The sequence below is a fragment of the Perognathus longimembris genome, chromosome 3 (assembly GCF_023159225.1).
Source record: "Perognathus longimembris pacificus isolate PPM17 chromosome 3, ASM2315922v1, whole genome shotgun sequence".
Classification (NCBI taxonomy): Eukaryota; Metazoa; Chordata; class Mammalia; order Rodentia; family Heteromyidae; genus Perognathus; species Perognathus longimembris.
In genome coordinates this window covers 81,541,493-81,550,789 of record NC_063163.1, presented here as the reverse complement: position 1 = coordinate 81,550,789, position 9,297 = coordinate 81,541,493, and the positions used below count along the sequence as shown (strand labels likewise).

The 9,297-nt window shown below is 41.6% G+C and overlaps 1 long non-coding RNA gene across 1 annotated transcript; it reads right to left on the bottom strand.

Moving 5' to 3' along the window:
* Positions 1–2,378: 2,378 nt before the first annotated feature.
* Positions 2,379–8,921, bottom strand: LOC125347973. Its single transcript, XR_007210285.1, has 3 exons — positions 8,843–8,921; positions 2,762–2,928; positions 2,379–2,650 (listed from the first exon to the last, which is right to left on the bottom strand). It is a non-coding gene; the product is annotated as an uncharacterized LOC125347973 (long non-coding RNA).
* Positions 8,922–9,297: the final 376 nt, after the last annotated feature.

Here is a 9,297-nt window from a genome sequence, read left to right as displayed (position 1 = left end):
AAACACATTCTCTGGGACATGAAATTAAAATCTTGACATTGATTTTTTTTCTCATCACAGGAAGACATAAAAAAAACTCATGGAGTCTTTTTATTAACAACAAGGGAAGGAGTAGTAACAATTACAACCCCAAATATAGAAAACAGATTAAAGACATTTCATTATTTAATAGCAAAAGGTTTTTAATTATTCTGACAACTAGATGCTATGTTATTCTACAATCAGTTTACTCAAATTGAAAAAGAAAAATTGGGAGAAAATTCACTTAAAAGCAGTGCTCATATGAGCAATATCAATAGATACAAATAACATGCCTGCCAAGAGATTAAGCCAGAATGTGATGCAGAAAGAGCAAGATATAACAAATGTTTGGCAAATTCTTGAAATGAAATAAAACTAGGAAATGTTTTAAAATAGCTGCAGATGAATGATACATGTAGTAAAACGCATCAGCTATGCATTTAGGGCCAAGATTTCTGAAAAGAAGCAGGAAAATGTGAACACATAGAAAATTAAGCCACAAATCTTTCTAGAGGTGGGCCCTGGAACAAATAAAAATAGCCGCCTTAAGTATAAAGCAGACATTTTCTGATGAATTTCTGGACTATGGAGACAGCCAAATCATTAGAAAACGAAGGGGGAGAATGGGAAGCAATGTGATCAATATGGGGAACAATTCAGTCCAAAGGAGATTTGTTTCTTTTGGTTGGTTGGTTGGTTGTTTTTTTCCTACTATGTTGCCAAGATGGCCTTAAAGTCCCTGACTCGGGGGAATTTTCCTGGCTCATCCTTCAAAGTAGGTGGACTATAAACATGTACTACTATACTCCACCAGAGAATTTTTGTTTCTCCAAATGACATGGCTCTATTAAGATCTGTTTGACATCTTTTTTTCAAAAGGAAGCTCTTAAAAGTAGCTGAAAGTACCCCCTAAGCTCTCTTGAACAGAGCCCTCTATTAGTCAGCTTTCCATCACTGTAACAGAATGCCTGAGAAAAGTTAACTTAATGAGAAAAGGTGCCAGTGTTGGTGGCTCATGCTTGTAATCCTAGCTACTGAGGAGGCTGAGATCTGGGGACCATGGTTCAAAGCCAGCCCAGGCAGACAAGTCTGTGAGACTCTTTTTTTTTTTTTGGGGGGGGGGGTCAGTCCAGGGCCTTGGACTCAGGGCCTGAGCACTGTCCCTGGCTTCCTTTTGCTCAAGGCTAGCACTCTGCCACTTGAGCCACAGCGCCACTTCCGGCATTTTCTATATATGTGGTGCTGGGGAATTGAACCCAGGGCCTCATGTATACCAGGCAAACACTCTTGCCACTAGGTCATATCCCCAGCCTCTGTGAGACTCTTATCTCTACTAATCTACCCCCCCCAAAAAATGCTGGAAGTAGAGCTATGGCTCAAGTGGTAGAGCACTAGCCTTGAGCAAAAAGAAGCTCAGGCTCAGCACCCAGGCTCTGAGTTCAAGCCCAAGGACTGGCACCAAAAAATAAACAAATAAATAAGTAAAAGAGAAAATATTTATTTTGGCTCATAGTTTTAGAGTCCAAGTCCATGTTCAAGCAGTTCCTTTTGCTTTGGGCCTGTGGCAAGACAGCACATGGTGGCAGAATGAAGTGTATGGCTCAAATAGTTTCTAATGACCTGGAAACAGAAGGAGAGAGGAGAGGGCTATGGTCCCACAATTCCTTCCAAGCACCTGCCTCCAACCACCTAAATGTCTCTCACAAGGTCTTCCCTCTTAAAGGGAGCTACCACCTCCCAATCACATCTCCCTGAGGACCAGGCCTTCAACACATGGGCCAATGGGCACATTTAGGATCTAAATTGGAACCACCCATTTATGTCTTGCATAGGAAAAAAACAACAAAAAAATGAACAAATGAAGAAACCATACTATAATGGAGTTGTAGAGGCCTATTGTTTTAAAATCAGGGTTTCTCAGCCTCACTACTAATGAATTTGGGGCCAATCTTATGTGGGAGGCTATCCTGCACATTGTAGGATTTTAACAGAATCCCTGGTCTCTGCCTCATTAATGTCAATAGTATCTGCTCCTTTACAGTTATGACAACCAAATCATGTCTCCAGACATTATGTGATGTCCCCAGGGGGAGTGTGTGTGTGTGTGTGTGTGTGTGTGTGTGTGTGTGTGTGCTGGGAGTAGGGCTTGAACTCAGGGCTTAAATGTTCTCCTTAGTTTTTTCACTCAAGGCTAGCACTCTACCACAACTCCACTTCCAGCTTTTGGGTGATTACTTTGAGAGTCTCATGGACTTTGCTGCCCAGGCTGGCTTTGAACTTAGACCCTCATATCTCAGCCTCCTGTGTAACTAGGATTATAAGCATGAGGCATTAGCACCCAGACTCTATATAAAATCTTTTAATCTTAAGAACAACCTCATTTGGTAAGTACTCTTACGATTTTCATTTCATAAATAAAAGTGATATATCCAAGATCAACCAAGTCATAAATGGCAGAGCTGAGCCTTCAGTCTAGCAAGTCTGGTTCCTGAGTCTATACTCTTCATCATGAAGGGGAGTGGTTGGAACCTACCTCTTCAAAGTGTCACCACATCCCAACAATGCCCTGGGCTAGAGACTGCCAGAGGTCTTTGGGGGACACTCATCTAAACTACAGCAGGGCTCTTCCCTGGAAGAGAAAAGTTGGACAAGGATAAAGGTAGGAAGGAATAGAAGATGAAGAAGGGACAGTTAGGAGTTAAATGTGCCTTGGATATGGACACATGAGGCTTCAACTCACCTTTTGGGTAGCAGAGGAGAATTCTTCCAGCCCAGGCTGAGCAGTGTGTCTGCTAAAGTCTGATACTGGTACATCCCTCTAAATCTCAAGTTGAGAACCACCAGGGGATACATACACTACATTTTACAAATTGTTGAGTCCACTCATCTCTGGAAATCTGTAAGAAGCTCTGGAGAACATTTTAGAATTGGTTGAGAATTCTAGGCTTTCACAAATAGTTCATGAAATAAAATACACAAACACACACACATACACAGATACAACACACACACACACACACACACACACACACACACATCACTGCTGAATGAAAATGCCAAGCATAGAATGGCTCACAGCCAACTCTTCAAATTTCTTTAACACTTGATTTTTCTAAAGCAAAATTTTCTGGAAGATGTTTTGTCTTTTACAACTTCCCAGTTTTCACAGATCAAGATGCTAATAAAAATAAACAACTTGGAAAGTTTGGAGAAGTGTTGTCACATTTGGAAATACCAGGATTTCTAAGAAGAAAATTTTCATATTTTGATCTTCACTGATGTAATGGTACTTATGTGAAAATCCATGCACAGTGTGTGAAGATGGCTCATACTCAAATTCAACAGAATATCCAGCACCAAAATGAACAGCGATGCAAATATGGTTAGCAGGATTTATAAAGAAGAAAATAAATGTCAGTCAGGCATAGTGGTGCCCTCTTGTAATACTACTCAGGAAGGAGAATCATGAGTCTGAGGCCAGCCCTGACAAAGTTCACAAAATCCTATCTTAAAAACAAAAGGAAGGGGCTAGGAATGTGGCCTAGTGATAGAGTGTTTGCCTTGTATACATGGAGTCCTGGGTTTAATTCATCAGCACCACATATATAGAAAAAAGGTGCTATGATTCAAGTGATAGAGTGCTAGCCTTGGGCAATAGAAGCCAGGGACAGTGCTCAGGCCCTGAGTTCAAACCCAAGGACTGGAAAAAAAAAAAAAAGGAAGCCAAGCACCAGTGTCTGACACCTGCAATCCTAGCTACTCAGGAGGCTGAGATCTGAGGATCATGGTTCAAAGCCAGCCTGGGCAGGAAAGTCCAGGAGACTCTTATCTTCAATTATCCAGCAGAAAACTGGAAGTGGCACTGTGTCTCAAGTGGTAGAGCACTAACTGAGCTGAAGAGCTCAGGGACAGTGCGCCGGCCCAGAGTTAGTTCAAGTCCCACAATTGACAAAAAAAAAAAAAAAAAAAAAAAGGAGCTGGGTGCTGATGGCTCATGCCTATAATCCTAGCTACTTAGGAGGCTGAAATATGAGGACCACAGTTCAAAGCCAGCTTGGGTAGAAAACTTCAGGGACTCTTATCTCCAGTTAACCAGCAAAAAGCTGGATGTGGAAGTGTGGCTCAAGTGGTAGAGCGCCAGCATTAAGTGAAAAAAGACAAGTGAGAGCATGAGACCCTGAGTTCAAGCACCAATATCAATAACAAAAAATAGAAGCTCTCAAGTAGTAGTGTTCTTGCCTAACAAACATGAGGACCTGATTTCAATAATTAGTACTAGAAATTGATGATAGGATTCAAAATGTGAAGCAAGGCATGGTAGCTAAGAATAAGCATCTTCTTTTGGGGTGAGGAGGAGCTACTCAAAGATATTGTCATATAAACTGTAATGATAGCAATTCTCATTTTTAAAAATAATAAACATAATTTTATAATTAATTTTATATATTATTTTATAAACTTAATTTTTTTATTATTTTTAAACTTAATTTTATAGTGGCATTAATTATCTAATACATGGACAATATATGCATCTTTTGAGGACACAGTATAGCAAGATCCAAACTATAACAGGCGCCAAGGTGTATGGGTAGTATGTTCTTCACTTGTATAAGCTAATAGAGTGAAAGAGAAAGAGGGGGGAGAAGGAGAGAGAGAAAAGGGAAGGAAGAGAGAAAGAAAAGAAAGAAAGGAAAGAAGAAAGGAAGGGAGGAAGAAAAGAAGGAAGAAAGAAAGGAGAGAAGGAGGGAAAAGGGGAGAGTGGAGGAGGGGAGGGAAAGAGAGGGAAGGAAGGGAAAGGAAAGAAAGAAGGTAGGAAGGGAAGCAAAAAGAAAGGGTGGCAGAGCTGGTATCACTTAAGAACATCTTATAAAGGAGTACTTTTGAAAAATTGAGACCCTTAGAATACACAATTTTTTATTTTTTATTTTTGGCTAGGCAAGCACTCTACCACTAAGCCACCTTCCCAACCCGATAGATATTTTTCTTTGATATTAAACCAATACTTGAAAAATGAAACTTTCTGAAGGTTAGTTGTAATGTGGAATCTAAAATCATCTCAAGGAAGTACACCAATCAATCTACACTATATATGATCAATCTACCTATATATGATTAATTCTGCATTGGCATGCATTTGGAAAATACCAATTCACTGAGTTATTCAGATCTTCCGAATCTTGTCACATGCCTCTTAAACAATATTAAAAGAACGACATTTACTAGTGTCACTGTTCATCCCATCATAAACGTTTCTAAGTATGGAGAAGCAATTAATCTCACTAAGGTGGATATGAGTTTTCTAAAATTCTTATTTTCACTAAACCCCTACTATATTTATAGTTGGTAACAGACATTTTCAATTGTTTTCCTTGAAGTGATGTCTTTACTAATTCTTGAGAAAATGTTTGACAAAGACACAAATTTAAATGCCAGTTTGCCATGTATTCGTTCAAGCAAAAATGATGTTCTTTGAAAAATGTGGATGGTTTAGTTTCCAACTCCAATAGTGGTACAAGTGCCTTACCTCAAGACAGCCATTGTACTCTGGCATGTAGCATAAGTGTTTCAATTATCTAGAATATTTTTAAAAATTGTGTATTCTGGGGCTGGGGATATGGCCTAGTGGCAAGAGTGCCTGCCTCATATACATGAGGCCCTGGGTTTGATTCCTCAGTACCACATAAACAGAAAAAGCCAGAAGTGGTGCTGTGGCTCAAGTGGCAGAGTGCTAGCCTTGAGCAAAAGAAGCTCAGGGGCAGTGCCCTAAGCTCAAGCCCCAGGACTGGCAAAAAACAAAACAAAACAAAAGTTGGTCCTTTGAAAATATTAATAAATTTGACATATCCCTAGCTAAGTTGATGAAAAAAGGGTCAAGAGCAACTCATATCAACAAAAATGGACATGACAAAGGAAACATCACAACAAACATCCATGAAATCCAAAGGATTATGAGGCAATACTTTAAAAACTTATATTCAAATAATTACTCAATGCAATCTACACATTCAATGCATCCCTATTAAAAAAAGAAGAGGGGGCTGGGAATGTGGCTTAGGGGTAGAGTGCTTGCCTAGCATGCATGAAGACCTGGGTTCAATTCCTCAGTACCATATACACAGAAAAAGCCGGAAGTGGCACTGTGGCTCAAGTAGTAGAGTGCTAGCCTTGAGCAAAAGAAGCTTAGGGACAGTGCCCAGGCCCTGAGTTCAAGCCCCAGTACTGGCCAAAAAAAAAAAGAAAAATATCTATAGTGGCCTGAATAGATTTTAAGACCAGATTTTATTTACATATTTCTTTTTTTGTAATTTATTTACTAATTAAAGAAAAGTTTTTTTTTGACAAGGTGTTGTGCAAAAAGGGTACAGTTACATAATAGGGCAGTGTATACATTACTTACATCCTGTTTTTCTTTTCTTTCTTTTTTTTTTTTGGCCAGTCCTGGGGCTTGGACTCAGGGCCTGAGCACTGTCCCTGGCTTCTTTTTGCTCAAGGCTAGCACTCTGCCACTTGAGCCACAGCGCTACTTCTGGTCATTTTCTGTATATGTGGTGCTGGGGAATTGAACCCGGGGCTTCATGTATAGGAGGCAAGCACTCTTGCCACTAGGCCATATCCCCAGCCCACATCCTGTTTTTCTTTCCCTTCCCTAGGTTATTTACATATTTCAAAAAGAATAAAATACTACATTAAGTGAAGAAGCAGATATAAGCATATAGTCTGCTTTACAAAGATGGAAAAAATGAAAAATGGCATACTCATAAAAGTGTGAATATATCATTCTTTATAAAATATAGCTTGATAACAGCATCAGTTTATCATAAGTATTTTAAATAGATTAAATAATTCAGATTGCTCTACAGTTTATTTTTTGATATGGTAAATATCAATACTTACACCTATGAACTAAAAGTTTTCAGTGACCTTAATAACTTTTTTGTGTGCCAGTAGGGGGGCTTGAACTCAGGGCCTGAGCACTGTCTCTGAGCTTTTGTGCTCAAGGCTAGCACTCTACCACTTGAGCCATAGCTCTAGTTCTGGCTTTTTTTTTTTTTTGTAGTTTGTTTCAGATAAGAGTCTCACAGACTTTCCTGCCTAGAGCTGAGTTTGAACAACAATCCTCAAATCTCAGCCTCCTGAGTAGCCAAGATTATAAGCATGGACCACCAGTGCCTGACTTGAATAATTTTTTTAGAATGTGAAGTGATTCTAAGACTGGGCTTGTTTCCTTTAGCCATTTTTTGCAGAATATAGTGTTTATGGACAAACATATAGAAATAAACAATCATTTTCTAATTAGACCAGGCAACAGAACATTGTTAGGTTAAAAATTCAAGAGCTACATCCAGCACCCAAACAGTTCATTGTTATAGTTAACAACTAAGTTTTAGCAATCAGGGCCACTGCCTCCAAAGTCATCAAGGCAGTCTTTTTTTTGGGGGGGACAGGGTACTGTCTGCATCAAGAAAAACCTAATACTGTTGTTGAAGTCACTTTAGCTTATGAATCCTTCTTGTTCTCTTTATGTGAATCTCCATATAGAGTAAAGAAAGATTGGTCCTTTGTGATTCAAACAAGATAAAAAGGAATTTCAACTTGATCTCAGCAGGGCTCACAATTTCTGATCAAGAGTCATAACAATTCATTGTTTGCATGATACCGTGAGCAATTGCAAACGTAGCTCTAAGGTTGACATGGGAACTCCTCAGCTCCAAAGACAGCTCTGAGGTTCAGGACTTTTTGGATTCTTGCCCTCTGGTCTGAGAGTAGATTGCAATATCTGAGTATTGCTTAGACATAGTGAATACTTGGGTTATAAATAAAAGCCAGGAGAAACACTTTAGCCTCCTTGATGCCTTGAGATTTCCATCTCACTGGAGATGAAAAGAATCATGACCTAACTCAAAAATGGGTTAGCATCCAGGAGTTAAAGAAAACAATTCTAGCTCCTGGTGAGAATCTGGAAAAAAAAAAAAAGAGAGAAAAACCCCACAAAACAAAGCATCAGAAATGAGATCAAAGTAAGAACTGACTGCAAGCCACTTTTTAAGCAGACTCTGGTTCTCTTTGTGGATGTGGGTGTGATGGCACTGGAGTTAGAACTCAGGACCTGGGCACTGCTCCTTAGCTTTAACACTAAAGCCTAGTGCTCTAACCAGTTGAGTCCATTTCTAGCTTTTTGGTGGTTAATCGGAGATAAAGAGTCTCACAGACTTTGCTTCCAGGGCTGGCTCTGAACTTAGATCCTCCGGATATCAGCCTCAGGTGTAGTTAAGATTACAGCCCTGAGCCCCAAGCTCAATCCCCTTCATAAAAATCATTGTGCAGGAAACTTTCCCGGTGCATCCATGTAGGCCATAAATGACCACCTCGCTTCTTTTAAGACCGGTCATATGTGAAGAAAGCAAAGAATAATGATTTATTGTGAATCCTGGTGACTGGACCTGAATCTCAGGTGTGCAAAATGGGAAGAGTATTCACTTTATAAGGTCATCGTGAAAGCCTTACGCACTACAAGTGTCACCTAAGCCGTAGTAGTCATTGTCAGTAGGATTCTTCGCTTTGTGTTCCCAGCCATGAGCACTTTCTCCCCCGGCCTGTTATTTCTGCACATTAAACCCTTTCTCTCCGGCTGCCGACGGGAGCATCTCGTCCTTCATATCCCTGAGTCATCATCATTAAGATGCCGGGTTCCGTAGCCATCTCTCCTCCCACTGCTCTCCAGGGCTCCCTCTCCTGACTGTTTAGCTCTCGTGGGGGGGAAGGGGGACGGTGGGAAACCAGACCTAAATTCACGACTGCGAATCTCTCAGGACGCCGCTACCTGTCTCACCGGAATGTCTTCAGTTCCCTCGGCCCACAAATGAACTGAGACACCGCGAAGTGACAGCCGGAAGGGACTCGCCCGCGCCCCGGTACCGAAGTGAGAATGAGGCTGGGGGCGGGGCCACGCCCGGAGGTGAGAACGAGGCTAGGGGCGGGGCCGTGCTCCGAGGTGTTGAGTGCGGACTAGGGGCGGGGCCACGCCCGGAGGTGAGGCGTGATGAGGGCGGGGCCACGCTGGAGCGAGGAGGGGGAGCCACTCAGCGAAGGGACTGGAGGCGAACGGGGCGTGGCAAACGCGGTGGGAGGAGCGTGACCTATTGGGATGCGCCGGGTATCTCCGCGGGCGGCGCGCGCAGCCGTCTATCCCCGCGGCGTGAAGCAACGTAGGGGTTAAAGGCGGCGGGCGCCACCTGTGCGCCGCTAAGGAGACCAGCACGCCGGCGAATCCCGCGC